A 7,875-nucleotide genomic window follows, 5' to 3' on the forward strand; every position below is an offset into this window, starting at 1 on the left:
AAATGTGAAAAAGCATCTAAGATACATTTCAGAGGTGGAATTGACAGTAGCTACGGAGTAACTACATGGAAGATAGAAACAAACTAGAGAATATTATCACTATAGCAAATTCATCCTATATTCACAAGCCATTTTGTGATCATATCTACAAATTTATCTCCTGTGTATTAGCAGAGAAGCCTCTGTGCAGATAACTGGACCCAGTTCTTGAGACAAGTACATACAGTCATGTGTTGTTGAACCGTGGGGATACATTCAGAGAAATGCATTCTTAGGCAATTTCATCATTGTGCAAATATCGTAGACTGTACTTACACAAACCTAGATGGTATAGCCCGTTGTAGACCTAGGCTATAAGGGATAGACTATTGCTTCCAGGTACAAACCTATACTGCATGGTACTGTACTGAATACTGTAGACAATTGTAACACAATGGTAAGTATTTGTGTATCTTAATATATTGAAAACTAGAAAATGTACAGTACAAATATGTTGTGAAAGACACAAAAAATATGGCTCAGCTGTATAGGAGGCTTACCGTGACTCAAACTTGAAGGGCTGGAAGTTGCTTTGAATGAGTCAGTGAGTGAGGGGTAAGTGAATGTGAAAGCTTAGGACATTACTGTACACTATCATAGGCTTAATACACACTATACACTTAGGGTACTCTAAATTTATTACATAAATTCTTCTGTACTAATACCCTTAGCTTACTGTGACATTTTTACTTTATAAATTTTAATTTTTGAAACACTTTGACTTTTATAATGACACTTAGCTTCAAACACAAACACATTGTACAACTGTAAAATTGTTTTCTTCTTTTTTTTCCATGTAAGACGGGTTATGCGCCAACATCCTAACAAGGTGGGAGGGTGGCATATCTCATGCATGTGTGTGAATACCCAATCATCATGCTTATGAACTACGAAAGTATTATCCTTTCTTTATATCCTTATTCTATAGCCCTTTTATTGTTATTTTACTTTTGAAACATTTTTGTTAAAAGCTAAGACTCAATGCAGCCCGCATTGCCAAGACAATCCTAAGCCAAAAGAAGAAAGCTGGAGACATCACGCTACCTGACTTCAAACTATACTATAAGGCTACAGTAACCAAAATAGCATGGTACTGGTACCAAAACAGAGATATAGACCAATGGAACAGAACAGAGCCCTCAGAAATAATACCACACATCTACAGCCATCTGATCATTGACAAACCTGACAAAAACAAGAAATGGGGAAAGGATTCCCTATTTAATAAATGGTGCTGGGAAAATTGGCTAGCCATAAGTAGAAAGCTGAAACTGGATCCTTTCCTTACTCCTTATACGAAAATTAATTCAAGATATATTAGAGAGTTAAATGTTAGACCTAAGACCATAAAAACCCTAGAAGAAAACCTAGGTAATACCATTCAGGACATAGGCATGGGCAAGGACTTCATGTCTAAAACACCAAAAGCAATGGCAACAAAAGCCAAAATTGACAAACGGGATCTAATTAAACTAAAGAGCTTCTGCACAGCAAAAGAAACTACCATCAGAGTGAACAGGCAACCTACAGAATGGGAGAAAATTTTTGCAATCTACTCATCTGACGAAGGGCTAATATCCAGAACCTACAAAGAGCTCAAATTTACAAGAAAAAACAAACAACCCCATCAAAGTGGGCAAAGGATATGAACAGACACTTCTCAAAAGACATTCATACAGCCAACAGATACATGAAAAAATGCTCATCATCACTTACTATCAGAGAAATGCAAATCAAAACCACAATGAGATACTATCTCACACCAGTTAGAATGGCAATCACATGCACATGTATGTTTATTGCAGCACTATTCACAATAGCAAAGACTTGGAATCAACCCAAATGTCCATCAGTGACAGACTGGATTAAGAAAATGTGGCACATACACACCATGGAACACTATGCAGCCATAAAAAAGGATGAGTTTGTGTCCTTTGTAGGGACATGGATGCAGCTGGAAACCATCGTTCTCAGCAAACTATCGCAAGAACAGAAAACCAAACACTGCACGTTCTCACTCATAGGTGGGAATTGAACAATGAGATCACTTGGACACAGGAAGGGGAACATCACACACTGGGGCCTATTGTGGGGAGTGGGGAGGGGTGAGGGATAGCATTAGGAGATATACCTAATGTAAATGACGAGTTAATGGGTGCAGCACACCAACATGGCACATGTATCCATATGTAACAAACCTGCACATTGTGCACATGTACCCTAGAACTTAAAGTATAATAATAATGAAAACAGAAAAAAGAAAAAGGACATTAGTGGAAATACTGGCAAAATCTGAATAAATTCTGTAGTTTGTGGATATTAAAAAAAAATAAAAATAAATAAATAAAAGCTAAGACGCAACCAAACAAATTAGCCTAAGCCTACACAGTGTCAGAATTATCAGCATCACTGTCTTCAACCTCCACAGCTTTTCCCACTGGAAGGTCTTCAGAAGCTCTAACACGTATGAAGCTGTCATCTCCTACGAAAACAATGCCTTCTTCTGGAATACCCCCTGAAGGAACTGCCTGAGGCTGTTTTGTAAGTAGAAAGAGTACACTCTAAAATACTGATAAAAAGTATAATATAGTAAATACATAAACCAGTAACATACTCATTTATTGTCATTTTCAGGTATTATGTACTGTACATAATTGTACATGCTGTCCTTTTATATGACTAGCAGTGCAGTAGGTTTGTTTACACCAACATCACCACAAACACATGAGTAACTTGTTGTGCTAGGATCTTATGGCAGCTACAGCTTCAATAGGCAATAGGAATTTTTCAGCTCCATTATAATCTTAAGGAACTGCCATGATAGATGTGGTCCCTCATTTACCTCAATGTTGTTACATGGTACCTGACTATACCTGTCTTGTAAGTTACTAACCTGGCAGTGACTTTTATTATCACCATCTTGTAAGTTTGATGAAGATTTTCAGTCCCATATAAGTTGACAATTCTGTGTAAACTAGTACCACTGATATCCTGGAATCATTTCTCTGATTTACTGCTCTCTTTTTTGAGACCCTGTCTGAAACTAACATCTGACATTTTTCTTTGACGTTTCTTCTTAATGGAAATGGAAACTGAATAACCAACATGTGACAATGTTTGTGAGCTTTTGCTTTGTCTGTGAGGTGCAGCCTATGTCCAAATAATTGATACCTATCGCTTAGGAAAGAGAATATATGAATAGCTCCTCTCAGTGTTCATGCTGATATACCAATCACTGTGTATCTTCCTTAGAAATTTGGGTAGTGCTGGAAAGTTTGTTTTTGCTCTGGAGACATCTCAGAAAAATAAGAGGAACAGCAAATCTAAACATGACAAACCATTCTTTGACCATTATTTTGGTGCCTATCATATGATAGGAACTATTACTAACAACAACAAATACTACTACTACTACTACTACTAATGAAACAATATGTAAATATAATCATAACAAATAAATTATACCTCATTTTATTTAAATTTTCTCATAAAACTGGAATGTATCAATCCCATGAAGTCACCACCTATGCTTTAAATATCCCTCAAATCTATAAATAAATTTATTCCCAAACCAAGATTTATCAGCATCCTCCAGAAATTTTCAATCCTTACATATATTCAGTATTCATAAGTAGGTTCCAGCTTATTATAGAAAGTAATTTCCATAACCAGGCCTCATGTACAAAATAGATGCAAATGCCCTTCTAAAGGGTCTGTCTCAGCACTCAAAAAATTGGATTTTTTTACCTTACACATTGCCATCTTGTGCTTTATAGATGTACCAAGCCCATATTAAATTGATTATATATATATGTGTGTGTGTGTATATATATATATGTGTGTGTGTGTGTATATACACATACACACACACACACACAAATATATATGATACCTACTATGATTTGAGGTGCTTAGGACATAGCTCTTTAGAAGACCGATATGGTACCTTCCTCCATGGAATTTATAATCTAGTGAAAGAAAGAGATAACATACAGATGAATAAATAAGATGATGATTTAGAGTGATATAACCTATGGAAATGATAAAACAGGGTTCAGCATGCAATGCAGTGTTACAGATACAAATGTTAGACTCACAGACCACCTCCTTCATAAAGTACTTTCTTTCCTTCTTTGTAGCCTTATGTAACTCATGACAAGGGTCACGAATTCATTTACTTAATTAACTATTTATTGAATATCTACTGTATTGCATTTTTCTAGGCAATGTGGATAAACAAAACCAGCAATGATTCCTGACGTTATAAAAATTATTCTAGTGGAAGCAGCATTCCTTGTCATAGGTGTCACTAATACTTATGGTCAGAATGTCCAAAGTGTTTCCCAAATTAGGCATTGTCTATGTCATATCAATCAACTGGTACAAAGAAATTTGGAGTTGAGAACCCTCAGAGCAGTAAATGTACTGAGAAAAATTCTAAATTAATTTTAATATCAAAAATCATTAGAATGCTGAAGTTACATATTTATACTTTGTAAGCTGTATATTTTTGTGCTCACTGTGGCTTTGTACTATTTACAGTGTAAAAGAAGGAACACAGAAATTTTTTTCTTCCAATTTGTAGTGAGTATAAAGCAGATCATTTAGATAATATTTTAATTAGAGAGTTACATAAGAGGTTAATAAAGCCATCCCAGTCACATTTTTGAATATTAATTTTTTAAAATTGTAAAGATCTGCACAGAAAAAAAGTCATAAACATCAAATTAGAGTAATGTTCTAACAGTCAAATAAACCATTTATTGAATTTAATGAAGATCATTTAAAGCAGTATCACAGAAGCTTCTATACTGAGAAATATGATGTTGCTCTTTTTTAAAAAGGAAGTTAACCATCCTTTTTTTCTAGAAGCAGTGACAACTCAGAACATTACACCATTTCCTTGGCAGCTTGCTGAGCCTCTACTGTATGCAGAACACTGTGTTACTGAGGAAAACAAATAAAACATGGAGTCTATGCCATAATTTCTTTTTTTAAAAAATCAACTTTAATTTTAGATTAAGGAGTAAATGTGCATATTTTTTACCTGGTGCATGACACTGAGGGTTGGGGTAAAAATGATCCTATCACCCATATAGTAAGCATAGTACCCAACAGATGGTTTTTCAGTTCATGTGCCTCTCCCTTTCTCTTCTAGTAGTAAATAATTGCTACTACTAATGATAGTACGATACTATACTATATTAATAGTAACATTAATAATAATGTTATTAATGATTGTTTTCATCTTTATGTCTATGTGTATCCAGTGTTGAGCTACCACTTGTAAGTGAGAACATGTGGTATTTGGTTTTCTCTTTGTCCATTAATTCACTTAGGATAATGGCCTCCAGCGCCATCTATGTTACTGCAAAGGACATAGTTTTGTTCTTCTGTATTCTGTCCTAATTTCTGAATGACCAACAAGAGCACAGAAGTCTTCGTTAATGTGACAGTTAACTAGTTATCCACAAGGATATCCAGAAGAAATACATTAATTTTGAAAGTTAACAAGAGTAAGAGAATGATTCTTTGTAATCATAGCTCCAATAAGTATCAGTAATTATAAGTTTTCACAATCTTAGCATTTTCTATAGTAAATTTCTCTAGAACTTCTCACAGAATTCAAATTTTCCAGATTGTACACAAAATTAATTTTTATCTGAAATTACTTCCTTTTTTAAAGTTTGCTTTCAACCATACTAATATGTTTTACTTACTTTTATAGTTTTTTATTTAAAACTTTTAAAAAATATTGTGTACACCATGATGTTTTGAAACATTATACTTTGTGGAATAGCTCAGTTGACTGCATTAATATATGCATTATCTCATATATTTATCATTTTTATGTGGTGAGCAAACATCAAATCTATTCTCTTCATAATTTTAAAGAATACAATACATTGTTATTAACTACAGTCACCGTGTTGTACAAGAGATGACACTATGTTTCATTAATGTGATATAAAATTACTTGTTTAATGACATTTAAAGGTTTAGCTAATTATTTTACTGGCATTATGCACACATAGTAAAGTCAATGCTTATTTCCTAAGGTTTGTCTCATGTTGCTTTCTTTATATGTGGAAGCCCAAGGAGCTTACTACCTAATAATATACCAAAAGTCTATATTATACATATAATTTACACTTATTTGTGTATTTCTCAAGAACCGCATGCCTAAACTTTATTGTTTAGTAAGATACAAGGGCTAGATAATGAGTCTACCACTAATAAGACTGTTCTTGGAGACATCTAAGCTGTTGCTAATGTTTTGACTGACTCTTCAGCCACAGCTATCTTGGTCTTGAGTGCACAGAATTTTGATTTGTGATATCCTGCCGTTACTAGAACCTTGGCATGAGTTGCTTCATTAATTATGGTATCAAGAACTCTAAAGTGTCTGAGATTTTATTATGCTTGCAAGCTAAACACTTAGCATGCCACAATTTCATGAATGATGGCAGAAGACATACAACTTGTGGACCAGAGCCAAAATAATTTGTTATATACAGCAGAGGAGTCAGCATGAGCTTCATATTTACATTAGTTCTTCTTGCCCCTAAGTTCAAAGGGGGGTAACACAGAGTGGGCCAAGTGAATAGTGTACAAACATGTCTGGTTACAACTAAAAAAAATTGTTCTTAGAAAAACCCCAATTTTATAAGAAGGCTTATATGGTTTGGCTGTGTCTCCACACAAATCTCATCTTAAATTGTAGCTCCCATAATGTCCATGTATTGTGGGAGGGACCCAGTGGGAGATAATTGAATTACGGGACCAGTTTTCCCCATATTGTTCTCGTGGTAGTGAATAAGTCTCATGAGAGCTGATTGTTTTATAAGGGGAAACCCTGTTTTGCTTGGCTCTCATTTTCTCTCTTGTCTGCTGCCATGTAAGATGTGTTTCTTGCTTTTCATCATGATTCTGAGGCCTCCTCTGTCACATGGAACTGTGAGTCCATTAAACCTCTTTTCCTTTAAAAATCACCCAGTCATGGGCATATCTTTATCAGCATCGTGAAAATGGACTAACAGAGGGGCTGTTGACAACTCTGCCTAACATTTGCTTCAGAGAAATACATTATTTTTAGATTTGGGTAAAGAAACAAATCTGTTCCGTGCTCTGAAGGGAGACATTATCTCTATATTCCAAGGCAGCTTGCTATACAAACATCCTTCAAAAGACTGTCTTGAAAAAGGCTGTCAATGCCACTAAACAAGACTTGCAACCATGTGGGAGACCCATGGAAACATGTCTCCCAACATTTTCTTGTAGATTTTGCTAATTTCTCTACCCTTAGTTTATTTGAGGTCAACAAGTATCCTTGTGAACTGCTTGATAACAAATTACTAGCCATCTGAGCTTCATCTTGAGGTAAATGACCACAGGACCTGCATTTACTTTCTATAGGTTGAGTATTCCTTACTAAAATGATTGGGACCAGAAGTGTTTCAGACTTGATTTTTTGGATTTTGAAAGATTTGCATTATACTTAACCGGTTGAGCATCCCAAATCTGAAAATCCAAAATCTGATATTTTCCAATGGGTATTTCCTTTGAGACTTATGTTGGCACTCAAAAAGTTTATATTTTGGAACATTATGATTTCAGATTTTTGAATTTGGGATGCCCAACCTATATTCCATATTTTAATGGGGCTTCCACATGTATTTTGTTAGGGTCCAGGGTTCAATGTATCCCTGAACTCATCTTGCGGCTAGTTCCAGAATGCACAATTAGGATAGACATACCTAACAGCTGGTGAAATCTCCACCTTGGTTTTCTGACCTGGGGTATAAGGGCTATTAATTATATTGGAAAACGCCAAAT

General features: G+C 35.0%; 1 non-coding gene across 1 annotated transcript; it reads right to left on the bottom strand.

Moving 5' to 3' along the window:
• Positions 1-834: 834 nt before the first annotated feature.
• LOC114675263 (small nucleolar RNA U13) lies at positions 835-938 on the bottom strand. Its single transcript, XR_003726345.1, has one exon. It is a non-coding gene; the product is annotated as a small nucleolar RNA U13 (small nucleolar RNA).
• Between the last annotated feature and the right edge of the window lie 6,937 nt (positions 939-7,875).

This window comes from Macaca mulatta, chromosome X, assembly GCF_049350105.2.
Source record: "Macaca mulatta isolate MMU2019108-1 chromosome X, T2T-MMU8v2.0, whole genome shotgun sequence".
In the NCBI taxonomy this organism is placed as follows: Eukaryota; Metazoa; Chordata; class Mammalia; order Primates; family Cercopithecidae; genus Macaca; species Macaca mulatta.